Consider the following 19,809-nt stretch of genomic DNA (forward strand, 5'->3'; position numbering starts at 1 on the left):
GAAAAATTTTCTAAAAAACTTGTTTGGTTTGTAATTTTTCCAAAAAAAATTTCAAAATCACTTTTTCTCTCTTACACATCAATCCATCACTTTTTCTCTCTCCTCTCTCATTCTCAATCACTTTTTCTCTCACACACATCTACTCAATTACAACAAAATATCAAATCATTCCAAACTCCCAAACTCTAAAACTACGTTCACAATACACAACCAAACAAACAAAAAAAATTTCTAAACTCTCTCCAAAACAATTTTTAAACACTACTCTCTCAAAACCAAACCAAACATACCCTGCATCTTTCACCATTCCATTGCAGCACATCTGAGAACTCCAATGGATGCTGGTGGCTCTGTTTGATGTCCATCATTCTCCCTTTTTTTATCGTTTGCCTGCTTTCTCTCTGTTATTCTCTTTGTTTCTGCTGCTTTTAATCTCTCTTCTTTAATTAATTGGCACATCAAAGGCATTTTTGTGGCACAATTGATGCCAATGTTGTATCTGCAGTCTCTACAAGAATAATAAGGGTGACAAAAATGAGACTGTATGCAAGCGTGGCAATTGATACGACCACGCACCATCAAAGTGAGAATATGATCGTGAGTTCCATCTCTGAATGTTGTTTCCAATGATGACTTCGTTTGAGGAATCAGTTGAAATGGTGGGGGGAAAACGCATGATGTGTGAGCAACAAAGTCACACCCTTCTACATAGCAATAGAACAATCCATTTGGGTACCTGTTTGCACCCATTTTCGTAAATTTCCTATCGACAAATGGATCAATTAGATGGTGACATGTGGCAAGGTCAAAGTAGAAGTTTTTCATCAGTTAAAGAGACAAGTGGCCTTAGAGGAGTTGATCATGTACGTGGAGTGGCTCAAGTGATGGAGCAGTTATCAAGCTAAGTCATAAATTTAGTGGGTTGCCTGCAAAAAAGATCAAGGGCAGAGTGAAGACTTGGCCCTGTCAATGAGGGGCCAAAAGTGTTAAGGGACACGTGGCAACATGGAGGAAAGACAAGTCGACAAGTAAAGTTGAAGGTCAATGATGTTTGTTTGTTGAAAGGGTTATTGCCAATTTAATTTTATTTTATTATATACAACTCTTCAAGGATTCAAGACTTCTCATTTATGGGCCAAAGAAAGATGGAATGATATAAAAGCCAAGGATTTTGCAAGGAGGAGATGATCATCAACACAACAACAACTTAGTTTTATCTTACGAGTAGTTCTGTAACTTAGGAGTAGTTTCTTCATTAGTTTGTAACTGGTAACTCTTGTAAACTTAGATAATTTCATCAAGAGTCTTTGTTTATTTTGTTACTTTTTCTTTCAATTGTTAATTGTTCTAAAGAAATCCTTATACTTTCAAGACAATTTTAGTCAAACACACAGTCGCTTGATCTGTTTGTTTGATTGTTTGTGTGAATTATTGTTTAATTCCTGTCGATTAGGAATAAGCATAATTTTTACTAACAGTACCGCTTTTCTTCACAAGCATCACAATAGCACTCCTCATCGTCATCCCCAGGATTACCTTTAGTGGGCTGGGTTGCAAAATAGTGAGTTTGAGTTGATGCCTGTGGGTCTTGTGTTTCCTTGTGAGTGGCAAAAAAGCACAATTAAAGTCAATGGCTACAAAGTTCAGGACCAAGCAATCGCCCATGGTACACCAAAAGAAGAGGGGATAGCTTTTAGCTTTGCAGTGAATAGAAGTGCCATAATAATTAATTAAGAGAGTGAGTGGGTGGTCGTGACCGACATGTTGAAAGGTGGTTGGTATGCTGAGGGCACAGTGGGAGTTGAGGGCAAAATGGCACTCGGCATAGTAGAAGGAGTTGTCATCACGAACATTTAGGCACAATTCACAAAAGGAAATGCCACTGAAGGCTGGCGGACAAGGTGGGTTTGCAAGAGTGAGAGGGTGATCAGGAGGGAGTGGGTAATGAATCTCATAGGGTAATTCGACACACGATTTGTGGATGAAGAATTTGCAAGTCATGCAACTAGAGGCAGGCGCTAAGATGTGAAGCCCACACTCAATGCAGTTTTCACCATTTAACAATTCATCGGACAGAGTTAAGGGATGCTCATGGATGAAACTTTTCAGCTTTAACATCCCACCCTCTCTACTTGTTTCTTCTCCTCCAGACATCTCTCTCTCACTCTTTCTGTCTCTCCCTCTCTCTCGTACAAGGCTACATCAATAAAAGGTTTTAAGTGCAAATTGTATTATGGCCAAACAAAACTCATCTCAACTATAGGTTGGTTGCACCAAAAACGAGAAAGAAGCAAAAACCAAGGGAGAAGTTAATGTTGTAGAAAGAAAGATCCTATTTGCTTTGTCTGTGCTTTGATGAATTGGACTTGAACCGCTTCATATAGAAGACAGATCATTGGCAATCCAAGGTTTAAAAAGAAATTTAAAAAGTAATAAGAAAAGACTCAGCTCTCAAGTCATATTCATGCATATATCTAAACATATCATTCAGCGCTCAGTTAGGAAGTTTGACAAGCCATGTTACATTAATGTGTATGAACTGTAATTATTTATTAAGTCTAATATTTATGGGTCATGAGCAACTCTCACTCTCTCTCTCTCTCTCTCTCCCTTTATCTATCTACCTCCACCAGATAGCCTTGGCTGGCTCGAATAGCTAAAACAACAATGAGCAATGCTACTTTACATAGAATTTATGCACGAAAAATACATAATATTTATTATGTAGTCTAAATCCATTTAAGATATGAGTTCCACCATAAAAGATTTGAAACTGAACCACATGTTATTTTTCGGGATATAATTTTTTACAAGGATTCCGGTGTATACATATATTTATTGAACAAACAATGAATATTAATCTACTAAGAACTTCAAACAAATTGGCGGTGATGTGTGTGGAGTGGCAGCAGTGACAGTGATGGTGGCGTTGGTGGAGGCAGTAGCGACAGTAGTGGCAGCAGCGGCGGTGAGGAGGTGGTGATGTGGTGTTGGAGGTAGTACTTGTCTTAGACGGGTACTCTCGTCCAACTCAATGAATTCAAAACAAGTTCTAAATTAGTGTTATTGGACAAATTCAAAGTTTCGAACTGAGTTTGCTACTCCAATAATATTACAATATTATTCAAAGATCTGTACCCTAATTTGGTACAAAGTCAATTACATTGAGAACTAGAGAAAAACTTTTAATTTAGCAGAAATAATGCCTATGCAAGTTGAAGCATACTTGTGTTTTAAAAAGGGACTCACTGAGCATTTTAGCTAGCTTCTTAGTCTCACACCTGTGTTATGCTCTTCTTTCCCCTAATTGAGCCAAAGTTTGAAATGTGAACACTCACACATCTTTGCTAGGTGCTACAAGTTTTGAAACAAATTCCTCAATGTTCTTATCAGAGCTTCCATCTTTGTCTACTGCCTCTTTAGCAAATTGTTTCCACTTGACAGCATTCCTTCTAATCTCATTCCCTCTCTCCCCCTCCATCACATCTTTTATACTCCTCTCTATCTCTTCTCTAGTAATAATTCCCTTGTCATTGACCTTAATCCGAACCCCTGTGTGCCAAACATCCACAATATACTTTGCATTAGTCGTTTAATCAGTCCATTGCGGCATTGTGACCATTGGCACCCCTAAACTCAATGCCTCCAGAGTTGAGTTCCATCCACAGTGAGTCATGAAACACCCCACGGCTTGGTGAGACAAAACTTCAAGCTGAGGACACCAATTCACCACAAGACCTTTCTCTAATGTCTCGACTATGAAATTGTTCGGTAGCTTACTCTCTTCTGAAGCTCTGACTATCCACAAGAAGTTTGTGTTGCTGTTCTTCTACGTAAACAACTGAGGCTTTTTCCTTTGTGTCTAGCCACTTCATGCAAGCTTCGACATTGGGCTTGAAGAGATTGAGGCCGTAATCTTTGTCATTCTCCAACCGCTTGTCTAAGTACATTGATGGAACTGTTGGTCCTACAGTCTTGATAGGCCATTGGGCTGCCATCCAATTCAATACCTAGTAGACGAAAATTGGCAACATGTAGGTCAAATCATAAGTAAAGATAATTAAAGGATATGGATTGTCTCTAGTATCTATCTCTAGTCGAACAAATAACTGGACAGGTTCAGTTTGGACTTGCGAGCCCACCATAGGCACTAATTCGATAATTTATTTCATTCATTTGGGAACTATAATTTTGAGTGGGGAGTTTTTGGATATGGCTTTCACTATTTTGGACTAATTACAAGCTGTTCATTTGGGAAAGAGAGATTCTCTCCCCTTAGAGAGGTACAAGACCTAGTTTGAGGAGCTCAAATTTTCACCCAAAATACTTTACCTCTTGTGCAAGGTTGAAAATGAGTCAAATTGAGTTGAGTAATAAGTTATTCAAGCTTGGTTTGATAACATAATTAGCTTAGAATTATGTTCAAATTTGGCTTATTTACGTAATGAGTTGATATTAAACAAACTTTTAACGAGCCGAACACAAATCATGCGTGGTGCATATAAGTTTATGAAGTCAACTAGTAAATTGTTCAAATTTAATTTTAAAGTTTAATAAAATTAAAATTGTATTCATATTTGAGTTACTTATATAATGAGTGATCTTTACGAGCTTTTAACGAGCGAAATATGAAAATTTATCCAGCAAGATTGTTCAAAGTTTAGAAATCATATCATCAAACAAATTGCTAACATGAACAAACAAACAAAACATACCTCTTCTTCAAGCTTGTCAAAAGTGTTAAACAACAGCCAATCTGCTTTCCGAAAATTCGAGAACTGATTCACCAAGAGACTCAAAAAACTAGGGTACAAATCACAATCAGGTATGAGAGAAGGCAAATCACCGATCTCCATCACGGGCATCGAAAGCAAATCAAACTCCATCGACGACCTCACTTTCAAATTCCCCTCACTCTGGTGATAATAAATCGCACAAACACCACACATCTGAGTGAAAAACGCAGCCCCTGGAATCCCCAATCGCTGAGCCACGTCGAGACACCACGGCATGATGGCATCGTAGACGAGCACTATCGGAGGATCACTGGAGTTCCTGTGTTTCTCTGCTAGTTCGATTAGGTTTTGCGATACGACGGTGATGAAATGGTTTAGACGAGAGTGAATGTTGTCGCCGAGTTCGCCAGAGTTGAAGCCGTCGTGGATGGACTCAATTTGGATTGAGTTTGAGCAGCCAGAGTGGATGTGCATGGAGTTGGTGACTGAGGTGGTGGTGATGAGGGTGACTTTGAGTCCTTTTGAGGATAAGCGTTTGGAGAATTGGAGGAGTGGGTTTATGTGACCTTTTGCTGGGAATGGGAACACTAGTATATGCTTTTCACTACCCATTTCTTTTCTCCTCTTCTTCCTTGTTCTTCTCTGTTCACCAATTCAACATATTTGAATTTGTAGGCGAACAATTTTGAAAAGTAGTTCTTCACACAGTATGTATGGAGTCATAGAATTATTGGACACCACTCTTCATATTTATTGGATTTATCTACGTTAGAAGGTCTCATTTGTCACGCCTCTTTTGGCAAATCTATTTTTTTTTACACGTTCTTTTGAAAAAGGTATAAAAAAAATTAAAAATTAATTTTCAATTTACTTCTCAAAACAACTTTAAAATAATTAAAAAAAAGATTGATCAATAAGTTTAATATTTTAAATTTATAGTCTATATAATCTCATATTTTTTCTTGTGATCCATTTAGTCCTTTTGAATATGTAATGACTCATTTGTCCGCTATATTGGAGTGTCACATTAAAGAAAAGTATACTAACGAATTTTTTTGTGTCACATCATAGAGTGTTACATTTATAAAAATAAAAAAAATACACTAAAGAATTTTTAATTTTTTTAGAGTATCACATCATACCTATCACGTTGAAGTGTCATATGTCACGTTTGAAAAAAATACACTGAGGAGTTTTTAATTTTTTTTTAGAGTCATATCATATCTGCCACGTTGTCACGTTTGAAAAAAGTACACTACTGAATTTTTATTTTTTTTTTAAGTGTCACATTATACCCACTACGTTGTCACATTTAGAAAAAGTATACTAAGAAATTTTTAATTTTTTGGAATGTGACATCGTTAGAATGTCACATTAATACTTGCCACATTGAAGTATCACATTATACTTGTCACATTAATAAAAGGGTATAGTTGTCTACCAAAACACTACCAAAATCAAAAATAAGACCACACGAAAAGAAACTCTTCACTAATAAGACTTATCAAATCAATAGAAAAAATTTGAGACTAATTAGAGTATATATTTGTGAGATGAAATTTATTGGTAAATATCCCTAATTAAAAAGTTGTTGTCATATTATTATTATTATTATTTTTATGTCTTTTTTAGATTAAAAAAATCAATTAAATTAGTTAATTCCAAACGAGGCTGAGTATGATCAAAAATTGGAAAAGAAAACACAACCTTCGTGTGGGGATATAATTTCTGAGTACCAACACGTGGCAAGGTGACGCCGACGTGTCAGCCAAGGTGCCACGTGTCTTGGTCGTTGTGCCGAGGTCATCTCGGCTAGGCCGAGGTTGCCTCCGAAGATATCGGAATCCGAGATAAGTGGATAAGGGACAAGAGTCCTAGAATGAAGAGGGAACTCAACTTGGATATGGACAAGAGTCCTAGATTGGGAGAAGACTTCAGCTTGGGTAAAGATAAGACTCTTAGAGAGTTTATCCTAATCCCACTGGGAGTCCCAAATTAGCAGTAATCCTAGGTCCATTAGGACCAAGCTCCTATTGGGACTAGGATTGTATTGGCTATAAAAGAAAGGCACCCCCATGGGTCTAAGATATGCTTTTGATACTCATGCATGTGAGTTTAGTACTTGATTTATCTTTGAGAGATATTCTGACTTGATCGTCGGAGTGCTCCCGGGTGGTCGACACCACCGCGGGATTCTTATATTTCTGTTGCAGGTCAGTCAGGTGTCATCTATTCTGCCAGTACCCTCCAGTTGGTTACTAAGCGGGCAGTGTGGTCAGAAAATCACCCACACAATTTGGCGCCGTCCGTGGGAAAGAAAGGAGAATAGATGGCCAATGACGGATAGAAGGATCAGACTGGAGACAACGCTCCTGCTGGGAATGGGAGATCTATCAACCTCGACGTTGAAGGGGACAACCGCAACACAGAAACTTGTGACCAGAGTCACGGAGTGAAAGACGCTGGCCAGGAAGGTGACGCACTAAAGACAACAAATCGAAGCGGATACTACAACGAAGATGACCTCCAGGTATGGAAGGATAGATACCTGTGGAGGAACGAAGACCCTTCCAGAAGGGATGCAAAGACAGGGGGCATGAGCGCTCCCAAGGAGATAACATTCAAGTATAGAAGAGCTCAACCTGAGTGAGTAAATCCCAGATCCCAGATCCCAGAGGACATGATCTCGGCCTAGATGAGTAGGTCCGAGAAAAGAAGAGCTCAACCTGATGAGCAGATCCAAGATTCCAGAAGATAAGATCTCGGCACCTGAATCCGAGAAGAGAAGAGCACAATGAGCAGATCTCAGATCCCAGAAGATAAAAAGGAAACACATAAGATCAGACTAAAGTTGGCCAGAATTGAGAAGTATGCTAGGGCCGAGGAGGACATGCCGGGAACAAAGGCGTCGGAACAAGAAAAGAGAAACGGCTCGCCGATGCGAGGCCAAAAATCAAACTTAGGTTAGAGCCAAGTAAGATCAATAGAGAAACCAAGGCCGACAACCTCGGCTTGAATTAAACCTCGGTGACAAGGTCGAAGCTACATGTATGATGAGAACCCAAGTGCACACTGGGGGGGCAGAGAGAAGAAGACTGCGTTTACCACTTGTTGAAATTTGTAGCAATTTACAAGTTGGTTAAACCAATATGATGCTTAACCGAAGTTAAGCCGAGATGATACTTAACCGAAGTTAAGCCGAAATAATGCTTAACCGAAGTTAAGCCCAGATGATGTTTAACCGAAGTTAAACCGAGACGATGCTTAATCGAAGTTAAGCCCAGATGATGCTTAACCGAAGTTAAGTCCAGATGATGTTTAACCGAAGTTAAGCCCAGATGATGCTTAACTGAAATTAAGCCGAGATAGTTCCTTATCTTCACTTGTTGAAATTTGTAGCAATTTACAAGTTGAAGTTAAGCTGAGATGGTTCCTTATTTTCACTTGTTGAAATTTGTAGCAATTTACAAGTTGAAGTTAAGCTGAGATGGTTCCTTACCTTCACTTGTTGAAATTTGTAGCAATTTACAAGTTGAAGTTAAGCTGAGATGGTTCCTTATTTTCACTTGTTGAAATTTGTAGCAATTTACAAGTTGAAGTTAAGCTGAGATGGTTCCTTACCTTCACTTGTTGAAATTTGTAGCAGTTTACAAGTTGAAGTTAAGCTGAGATGGTTCCTTATCTTCACTTGTTAAAATTTGTAGCAATTTACAAGTTGAAGTTAAGCCAAGATTACTGTTTCTCTTTGCTTGTTTAAATTCGTAGCAATTTACAAGTTGAAGCAAAGCCGAGGTTATTGCTAAACACTTGTAGCAATCTACAGGTTGGTTAAACCAAAGAAGATGCTTAACACTTGTTGAAATTTGTAGCAATTTACAAGATAACGTTAAGCCGACATATGATCATCTGTTGAAATTTGCAGCAATTTACAGGTTGAGGAAAAAGCTAAGTATGTTGTTTAAACACTCGTTGAAATTCGTAGCAATTTACAAATAGCTTATTGTTTAACACTTGTTATGTTAATCCTTGTTGATCCCTGTTACAGTATATGTTAATCCTTGTTGAAATTTGTAGCAATTTACAAGTAGGCTAGACCGAAATCACCGTTTAAACACTTGTTGAAACTTGAGAAAAAGTTTGCAAAGTTAACATTGAGTAGTATATGTTTCACACTTGTTAGAATTTATGAAAAGTTTGCAGGTCAGTATCTTGCCGAAGTAAAAGTTTTGTAGCTATTATACCTGAGGTATGTAACCCCGAGAAGATCGCACAAAGGAGGCAAAGTATGAAAGACATGCAAAATATTCTAAGTATAGAATCATGCAAGAGCAGTTAGAAGAAGATCAAGACAGAATTCATGGTGATTGACGCGTCCTCGCCATACAATATCATCATGGGAAGGCCATGGTTGCATACAATGGGGGCAGTTCCCTCAACATTGCATCAACTACTGCGGTTCCTAACAGAACATGGGATTGAAGAAGTCAGAGGGGATCGACTACAGGCGGAGAATTGCTCCATGGCAGCAATGAAATCCACCTGCAGCATTCGAGAACCAGAGAAGGCAGAGATTGAAAACGAGGACATAGAGGTCCTAGATGATGTCGGCAAGGAGCCAGCCGAGAAGAATGAAGAGGCACTGAATAAAATCCTCGTCCAGGAAGGGGATGAAGAACGCTTTTTTCTTCCCAAGCTTAGCCGAAGAAGAAGAAAGAGAATTTGAAGCTTGTTTGAGAGCAAACATTGAGGTATTTGCTTGGACACTTTATGAAATGCCTGGCATTGACCCCGAGGTCACATGCCACAAATTGAACGTCGACAGGTCGGCCAAACCTGTAATCCAACGAGCAAGAGGGCCAACGTTGATGCACTCCAAAGCAGTAGAGGAAGAAGTAGACAGACTTCTGGAGCTCAGGTAAATCCAAGGAGTCAATTACCCGACATGGCTATCAAATACAGTGGAAAAAGGAATGATAATCAAGGAACAAGGGATGTTAACATCGGCCAACAACAAACATTTTTCAGAAGCAAAAAAGGTGATATATGCAAAGAAAATAAAAGTACAAAGATGAAGACCCTAAGAACTAGGGACTAAGGCAAGAACGTCGGACTAATCTACTTCAAACAGTTGACGGTGGTTCAACATTGGCAGTCAGCTGGAAGAGTTTCTCTACCATTATCTCGGCAACAATTTCAAGAAGGGACGTGGTTCTAAGATTATACAGAAAACAGAAACGAAGGCAAGAATCTGGAAATACAACAAAAAAAAAAGAAGAGAAAAAACAGAGTCAAGAAGATGACAAAGTTCAAAGAATAAAGCCAAGTACACAGGCACTAAGTAAGTATGTGAATAACAAGAAAGTAATGAACCAGACATGATGCTAGCAACAGAAAGCGGATATGACAAGAACAGTTCCAGGCATTTTAGCAATAAGAAATCAAAAACTTGAAGACAAACGAGAATAGAGGGCAACAGATGGCAAGTAAACAGATTCAGAAGAGTTATGAAAGATTGAGCTTAATAGCAAGAAAAGAGTTTATGAACTTACCAAGTGAAATGAACGCCGATATGAAAATCGCCGGAGTCAAATAGATGACTGGAAATCGGGAACTCACTAGAGAGTGAGTGTACCAGTTGCAAAGCTCTTGAAGTTTACGAATTAATGGAACCAGAACCTCGGCTAGGAGGTGCGATTTCAAGCAGCTTGGAAAGCATGAAACTTGATTCTTGACACCAGTGGACAGTAAAGTACAGGGAACTTTGAGGTCGGCGAGTTTGATCTCAGACAGAGGGGCACAGATGAACGAACAATGTAGGTTCCATCACCTCAGAATGCCGAGTTAATAGAACCTAGGGGCAGTTGTGGGGATATATTTTCTGAGTACCAACACGTGGCAAGGTGATGCCGACGTATAAGCCGAGGTGTCACGTGTCTTGGTCGTTGTGCCAAGGTCATCTCGGCTAGGCCGAGGTTGCCTCCGAAGATATCAGAATCCGAGATAAGCGGATAAGGGACAAGAGTCCTAGAATGAAGAGGGAACTCAACTTGGATATGGACAAGAGTCCTAGATTGGGAGAAGACTTCAGCTTAGGTAAAGATAAGACTCTTAGAGAGTTTATCCTAATCCCACTGGGAGTCCCAGATTAGCAGTAATCCTAAGTCCATTAGGGCCAGGCTCCTATTGGGACTAGGATTATATTGGCTATAAAAGAGAGGCACCCCCATGGGTCTAAGGTATGCTTTTGATACTCAAGCTTGTGAGTTTAGTACTTGATTTATCTTTGAGAGATATTCTGACTTGATCGTCGGAGTGCCCCCGGGTGGTCGAAACCACCGCGGGATTCTTATATTTCTGTTGCAGGTCAGTCAGGTGCCATCTATTCTGCCAGTACTCTCCAGCTGGTTACTAAGCGGGCAGTGTGGTCGGAAAATCACTCACACACTTCGTTTTGTTGATATTGTTGTTAGGTAATGCCATAGCTTAGGTAAGTTATGACATTTGTAGAGTTAATTCCTACAAATATCACAACGTAATCTTATAAGAGTCATATAACTAAAATAAATAAATTATAATTGAACACTACATAAGGTATAATTAACGATTTCTTAAATTATAACCAAAATAATATCATAATCAACATTATAATAAATCATAACTAACATCACAATACTCCATAACTGTACGAGCGCGAAATAATCTTCTCGTATGATCCTGTTGATCAAGTTTGCACTCCTCTAAACAATGTTGCTTTGCCACCTGAAAACACAAACGTAAGCTAACCGACGAGTGTGTGCCGGAAACCCCTCCGATGCCTAAGTCAACAACTAGACAATAGACAATAAGCTCTGTGTATTCTAGAGTAAGAATTGAAATACCTGTGCAAAGGTCTGGTCATGAGTTTTTATAGACTCTGCTTGGCACAATCCTAGTAGGATTCCAACTCTCCCTATGAGAGTCCTTCTAGGAATCACACACCCTACTCACTACTAACCAAGTGAGATGGTTTGCACAATCCCAGTAGGACTCTAACTCTCCTTAGTAGAGTCCTACTAAGAGTCTCATGTCCAAGGATAATGCTTACCCTTATAACACCTTCATCACTACAAGCCAAGTGAGTTGGCCACCCCCTTTACCTTGGCTAACCCCTTTACCTCGGCTGACATTGCGGTCAACCAAGTTACTTCGGCTCTGTGCTCAACTAAGTAATGGAATAGAAGCATCGACCGAGCTACACCTAGCTCGGCTCTCCATCTTACCAAACACCTCAGCCAACCCTTAGGCCTAGTATTAGGTAGCTCGATCAACGCTTTTGCCCAGTTTTGTACTCAGATAAAAAGGGACCGAGCTACTCGACGTCCACACTCCGGCCTTTTAGTTCGGCCCACAACAGAAATCAAAGGATCCTGGCTTGGCCCAATTTTTCATTATAAACTACCCTCTTAATTGCCCCCTAATTCCATCTGCGTAGCATGATTGGGATTACTTTTCTCTAGCCGAGCTAAAAACGCTCAACTCTGCCGAACTAGAGAAGTTGTTCGGTCTCACAACTCGTTCAGTCCCAACAAGTCTTGTCAGTTGCTCAGCACGTCATTCCCAGGATACGCGGCGTGCCCCCATTATCCTCGTTCTCATATTACAACTGTTATGTGCCTCCAAAAATTTGAACAGCCCCGCTTTTTTGCCTTCAACATTTATATCCTTCAAGTTTGTAATCGCATGAGAAGACGTTCTTTCTGTGTAACCGGGCTATATGTCCTACCTTTTGTAATAAAAATTTTTGATCTCTTTGCTCAGTTACTGTGTTTCTTTTTCAATGATCGAGATATCCATCTCGGTTGAAGAGTCCTGCAATCTGTTAACCTTGTATTGGTCATACCTGTCAACTTTTTTCAGCCTAGATCCTTATCTCAGTTGAAGAGAGCTAAATGTTGGGTATTCCTGCCAACCCTCTTCAGCCTAGATCCTGATCTTAGCTGAGGGAACAAAATGTTGGTTTTTCCTGCCAACCCTCTTCAACCTAGATCCTGATCTTGGCTGAAGAGAACAAAGTGTTGGTTTTTCCAGCCAACCCTCTCTAGCCTAGATCCTGATCTTGGCTGAAGAGAACGAAGTGTTGGTTATTCCGGCTAACCCTCTCCAGCCTAGATCCTAATCCCGGCTGAAGAGAACTAAGTGTTGGTTATCCCAGCCAACCCTCTCCAACCTAAATCCTGATCTCGGCTGAAGAGAACAAAGTGTTGGTTATTCCGACCAACCTTCTCCAGCCTAGATCCTGATCTCGGCTGAAGAATGGAAAGTGTTGGTCAAACCTGCCAACCTTCCCAATTGCCCCCCAGTCTGTCAAAGACTTATTAGAAAGAGTTGGCCAATTCTGCCAACCTTCCCAATTGCCCCCCAGTCAGGCAAAGACTTTTGTGCGGTCAATCCTACTTGTCAACCGTGTTAACTCTAGCCAAAAAGCTTTTTGTCTGGTATCCCTATTGCGTTGGACTCTGCCTTGGTTCACGCCTCATCTTCCTCTACCCTGGTGTGTTGGTGCACTCTCTCCATTAGGGCCTTCATAGTAAGGGGCGGCGTCATTGTCATTGAATCCCTCAACTTATTGTCAGCCGGCAAACCTTGTTTGTACTGTGTGATAGCTAGGTTTGTGGGGCAATCTCCAATCTGATTAAAAGTCTCCCAATACCGATTATTATAGGACCTCAACGTTTCCTTCTCGCTCATGTCTATGGAGAGAAGCTGGTCAATCTCCACTGGCGTCTTGGTGTTTGTTCTGAATCTGATCACAAATGTCTCCACTAATTGTGCCCATGAAGCTATGCTTCCTTCTGGCAACATTTCAAACCATGTCAAGCCCAGGTCGCCTAAGCTTGACAGAAACAAGATGCACATTAGAGTTTCGTTCCGTCGATGTATGGCCATAACTTGGCGAAAATGGCTCAAGTGCATGTAGGGGTCTAACTTCCCCTCATAGATTGTGAACTTAGGCTGGTGGAAACCTGCGAGTAATGGTGCATTCTTAATCGCTGGAACGAACGGCGAGCTCTTCAACCTTGCTAACACTTTGTCTGCTGGCTCGTAAGCAAGACGTGGTGCTGGTATCCCAACCTCGACCCTCCCATGTGTTCTAGGAGCTAACCGCTATAGTGCCGAGACTCTATGGGAGTCGCGAGCCTGAGTGTCTTCTCTCCTTCGAGCCCTTTCTTCAAGCACTGTCCGCCAGTCCGCCGACCTAGGCAACTTTGTGTGCCTAAATGTCGTTTGGTGTAGATGTGTGGGCCGATAGCTGCTTCTCTTTGTCTTTGACCTGGAGTAACGAGTCCTGGAAGTCCTTGATTGTGTATCACCCGACCTGAGGCTTCTACTTCTAACTTGCGATGGTGTGACTTGTCTGTCGCGATCTTCTGCATGGCGAGGGTGCTCCCTACTCTTGCCCACATCTTCTTTCGTCGTCCCTATGCCCTTTATCTGGCGCTTCATTGTCTCCATGTCTGCCGCCATCCTCCGTATCAATTCGTCTTGCTCCTTGACTCGATCTTCTTGAACTTGAGGGTCTATCTTCCACCTCTGTCTGTCAAGGCTTTGAGAGCGGTGTGGACTTAAGCCCCGTCTTTCTCTCGCTTCTCTCCGCGGATTCCTTCGCTGGGGATCTAATTCCGCCATGGGTGGGATAGAAAGTATACCTTCACACCTCTCACCCCCTTCCGAGGTTTGCCCATCTAGAGCAGATTGCGGAAAATCTTCGTTGTGCCCCATTGATTTCAACTAGAGAGGAAAACTCGATCAAAAGGTTTTGTTCTATGTGTAATTCCCACAGACGACGCCAATTGTACAAGCGCGAAATAATCTTCTCGTATGATCCTGTTGATCAAGTTTGCACTCCTCTAAACAATGTTGCTTTGCTATCTGAAAACACAAACGTGAGCTAACCGGCGGGTGTGTTCCGAAAACCCCTCAGATGCCTAAGTCAGCAACTAGACAATAGACAATAAGCTCTGTGTATTCTAGAGTAAGAATTGAGATACCTGTACAAAGGTCTGGTCATGAGCTTTTATAGACTCTGCTTGGTATAATCCTAGTAGGATTCCAACTCTCCCTATGAGAGTCCTCCTAGGAATCATACACCTTACTCACTACCAACCAAGTGAGATGGTTTGCACAATCCCAGTAGGACTCTAACTCTCCATAGCAGAGTCCTTCTAGGAGTCTCATGTCCAAGGATAATGCTTACCCTTAGAACACCTTCATCACTGCAAGCCAAGTGAGATGGCCACCCCCTTTATCTCAGCTGACACATTTACCTCGGCTGACCCCTTTACCTCGGCTAACATTGCAGTCAACCAAGTTATTTCAGCTTTGTGCTTAACTAAGTAATGGAATAGAAGCATCGACCGAGCTACACCTAGCTCGGCTCTCCATCTTACCAAACACCTCGGCCAACCCTTGGACATAGTATTAGGTAGCTCGGTCAACGCCTTTGCCCAATTTGGTACTCAGACAAAAAGGGACCGAGCTACTCGACGTCCATACTCCGGCCTTTTAGTTCAGCCCACAACAAAAATCAAAGGATCCTGGCTCGGCCCAATTTTTCGTTATAAATTACTCTCTCAATAACCAACTGTCACAAAAATTGTAAACAAATGTATATAGTATAGAATTTTTCTTTATTATAAAACTCAGGACTTTTCTTAAGTGTGCCTTGCATATGGTATGCAAGGCACTTACACCTTTCTATGTTACCTTTACACCTTTTTGGGTATTGAGTTATACCCAAATATTTGAAAACTAACACATTGGTGACCTGCTAAAGCAGGTCACCAATAGGTAAATGAATAAAAGAATATATTATATGACTAAAAGTGTAATTTTGTCAGAAAATGTGTAAATAATTTCACAAAATGTGTAAATTTTCACAAAAGACGTAAATTTTAACAAAAGGCCTAAGTAATTTTAGAAAAAGGCGTAAGGGATTTTTGGAAAATTTACACCGTTTGTGAAAACTTATTGCTTTTGTAAAAACTTACACCTTTTGTGAGAACTTACACTTTTTTGTGAAAGTTCTTACACTTTTCTGACAACTTACAACTTTTGTAAAATTGCTCACCAAAGGCGTAACTTTTGACAACTTACACATAATACTTACATCTTTTGTAAAACAAGTTATACCTTTTGTCAAAGTTACACCATATGTGAAACATTTTATTTCATAAAATTTTGACAACTTACACATAATACTTACATTTTTTGTAAAACAAGTTATACCTTTTCTGAAAGTTACACCATATGTGAATGACAACTTACACATAACACTTATATCTTTTGTAAAAAAAGTTATACCTTTTCTGAAAGTTACACCATATTTGAAAAATTTTATTTCAAAAAATTTTGACAACTTACACATAATACTTACGGCTTTTGTAAAACAAGTTATACTTTTCTAAAAGTTACACCATACGTGAATGACAACTTACACATAATACTTACATCTTTTTTAAAACAAGTCATACCTTTTCTGAAAGTTACACCATATGTGAATGACAACTTACACATAATACTTATATCTTTTGTAAAACAAGCTATACCTTTTCTAAAAGTTACACCATATAAATTTTAGCAAAAGATATAAATTTTACAAATTTTTTTTTTCACAAAAGATATAAATGACTTCAGAAAAAGGTTTAAGTTGGGCTTTCACAAAAGGTGTATGTTTCAAGAAAATGTATAAATCTTATGACAAAAATTCTTTCACAAAAGGAGTAACTTTTCCGCCACGGTGTAAGTATTTTCACGAAAAGGTGTAAGTTTTAGAAAATGTGTAAATTTGATGAACTTTTTTTTCACAAAATATATAAGTGACTTGAGAAAAATGTTTAAGTTTGTCTTTCACCAAAGGTGTATGTTTCAAGAAAATGTATAAATCTTATGACAAAAATTCTTTCACAAAAGGAGTAACTTTTCGGCACGGTGTAAACATTTTCACGAAAAGGTGTAAGTTTTAGCATAATGTGTAAATTTGATGAATTTTTTTTTTCACAAAATATATAAGTGACTTGAGAAAAATGTTTAAGTTTGGCTTTCGCAAAAGGTGTAAGTTTCAAGAAAAGGTATAAATCTTATGACAAAAATTCTTTCACAAAAGGAGTAACTTTACCACAGCGTTGTAAGTGTTTTCACAAAAAGGTGTAAGTTTTAGCAAAATGTATAAATTTGATGATTTTTTTTTTCCACAAAATATATAAGTGACTTCAAAAAAATGTTTAAGTTTGGCTTTCACAAAAAGTATAAGTTTCAAGAAAATGTATAAATCTTATGACAAAAATTCTTTCACAAAAGGAGTAACTTTGCCGCAACGGTGTAAGTGTTTTCACAAAAAGGTGTAAGTTTTAGCAAAATGTGTAAATTTGATGAATTTTTTTTTCCACAAAATATATAAGTGACTTCAGAAAAATGTTTAAGTTTGGCTTTCACAAAAGGTGTAAATTTAAATAAAAAGTATAAATTTTATGGAAAAAGTAATTTCACAGAAGGAGTAACATTTCAAAGTGTTCATAAACACAAAAGGAGTAACATTTCAAAGTGTTCATAACCACAAAAGGAGTAACACTTCAAAGAGTTCATAAACAAATTGGGACAACCACTGAACAAATCAAAGGGTTCGTGACCCCTGCTGACTACCGAGCATCGGTGGCCTCTGGTGCTCACTGCCGTCGCCACCTCCACGGCCACCGCCGCCGCAAATCAAAGGTTTTTTTCTCTTTGGCTATCGATCTTGGTCTCTCTCTGTCGATGTCGGCCGTCGATGTCGGTCTCTCTCGGTCTGTCTCCAGCGATCTTGGTCTGTCTGTGTCCATATGGTCTCTTCTCTGTCGATCTCTGTCGATTCGGTCCCTCTCTGTCGATTCGGTCCCTCTCTGTCGATCTTGGTCTGGCTGGCTCTGTCGATCACTGTCCATCTAGGTCTCTGTCTGTTGATCTCAGTCTATCTCTCTCTATCTGTCCGTTGCTCTATATTTAAAACGGTTCACTTTTACATTGACATTCTTCGTTGGATTTGGACTTGGAGTCACTATTCCAAGCCCTCCCAAACTCGTCTTCTCTGAAACGGACTTCTATTGAGAAAAATACCAAGCCCTCCGAATGCCCTTCTCTCTCACATTGCCATTATTTGAAGAAGACAAATATAGTTTGATTGGATTTAGGAACTTACAGGTTTTGCGAAGTTACTTACATCTTCCGTGAAAACATTTACACTATTTGTGGAAGGTTAAACATTTGTGAAATAATTTATTTTTTAAAATTTACACATTTTTGTTGAAATACTTAAACCTCCTGTGAGAAGTATCTTTTGTGGAAAAAAAAATTGATGAAATTTACACATTTTGCCTAAACTTACAGTTTTTCATGAAAAAACTTACACCGTTGCTGAAAAGTTATCCTTTTGTGAAAGAATTTTTGTAATAAGATTTATACCTTTTATGAAACTTACACCTTTTCTGAAAGCCAAATTTAAACCTTTTTCTGAAGTAACTTACATCTTTTGTAGGAAAAAAAATTCGTAACATTTTATCTTTTGCTAAAATTTACACCTTTTCGTGGAAGTGCTTATATCTTTTCTGAAAAGTTACTCATTTTGTGAAATGACTTTGAAATTATTGTAAGTTCAAAAGGCGTAAGTATTATGTGTAAGTTGTAAAAAAATTTACATCTTTTGTAAAATAAGTTATACCTTTTCTGGAAGTTACACCATAGGTGAATGACAACTTACACATAATACTGATATCTTTTGTAAAACAAGTTATACCTTTTCTGAAAGTTACACCATATGTGAAAATTTTTATTTCATAAAATTTTGTCACTTACACATAATACTTACATCTTTTGTAAAACAAGTTATATTTTTCTGAAAGTTACACCATACGTGAATGGCAACTTACACATAATAATTACATCTTTTGTAAAACAAGTTATAACTTTTCTGAAAGTTACACCATATGTGAAAAATTTTATTTCATAAAATTTTTACAACTTACACATAATACTTACGCCTTTTGAATTTTTTGACAACTTACACATAATACTTACGCCTTTTGAACTTACAATAATTTCAAAATTATTTCACAAAATGAGTAACTTTTCAGAAAAGATATAAGCACTTCCACGAAAATGTGTATATTTTAGCAAAAGATATAAATTATATGAATGTTTTTTTTTCACAAAAGATGTAAGTGACTTCAGAAAAAGGTTTAAGTTGGGCTTTCAGAAAATCTGTAAGTTTCATAAAAGGTATAAATCTTATTCCAAAAATTCTTTCACAAAATGAGTAACTTTTCAGCAACGGTGTAAGTTTTTTTACGAAAAGCTGTGAGTTGAGGCAAAATGTGTAAATTTCATCAATTTTTTTTTTTTACAAAAGATGTAAGTGACTTTAGAAAAAAGTTTAAGTTGGGCTTTCAGAAAAGGTGTAAGTTTCAAAAAGGTATAAATCTTATAACAAAAATTCTTTCGCAAAAGGAGTAACATTTCAGCAACGGTGTAAGTTTTTTCACGACAAAGTGTAAGTTTAGGCAAAATCTGTAAATTTGATGAATTTTTTTTTTTCACAAAAGATATAACTAACTTCAGAAAAAGGCTTAAGTTTGGCTTTCACAAAAGGTGTATGTTTGAAAAAAAAGTATAAATCTGACGAGATAAATAGTTTCACAAAATGAGTAACTTTTTAGAAAAGATATAAGCACTTCCACGAAATGGTGTAAATTTTAGCAAAAGATATAAAATTGATGAATTTTTTTTTTCACAAAAGATATAAGTGACTTTTGAAAAAGGTTTAAGTTGGGCTTTCAAAAAAGGTGTAAATTTCAACAAAAAGTATAAATTGTATGGAAAAAATTATTTCACAAAAGGAGTAACATTTCAAAGTGTTCATAACCACAAAAGGAGTAACATTTCAAAGTGTTCATAAACACAAAAGGAGTAACATTTCAAAGTATTCATAAACACAAAAGGAGTAACACTTCAAAGTGTTCATAAACAAATTGGGACAACCACTGAACAAATCAAAGGGTTCGTGACC

General features: G+C 38.4%; 1 long non-coding RNA gene and 1 pseudogene across 2 annotated transcripts in view; one reads left to right on the forward strand and one right to left on the reverse strand.

Moving 5' to 3' along the window:
- LOC145800946 (uncharacterized) overlaps positions 1-19,809 on the forward strand; it is a 258,555-nt gene that overhangs the window by 218,765 nt on the left and 19,981 nt on the right. The window lies entirely within an intron of this gene.
- On the reverse strand, positions 2,767-5,443 carry LOC114260578 (mogroside I-E synthase-like; annotated as a pseudogene). The gene is made up of 3 exons (XR_014341574.1): positions 4,716-5,443; positions 3,341-4,010; positions 2,767-3,030 (listed from the first exon to the last, which is right to left on the reverse strand). The product of XR_014341574.1 is annotated as a mogroside I-E synthase-like (transcript).

This window comes from Camellia sinensis, chromosome 10 (assembly GCF_055761805.1).
Source record: "Camellia sinensis isolate YWXY chromosome 10, ASM5576180v1, whole genome shotgun sequence".
Taxonomy (NCBI): Eukaryota; Viridiplantae; Streptophyta; class Magnoliopsida; order Ericales; family Theaceae; genus Camellia; species Camellia sinensis.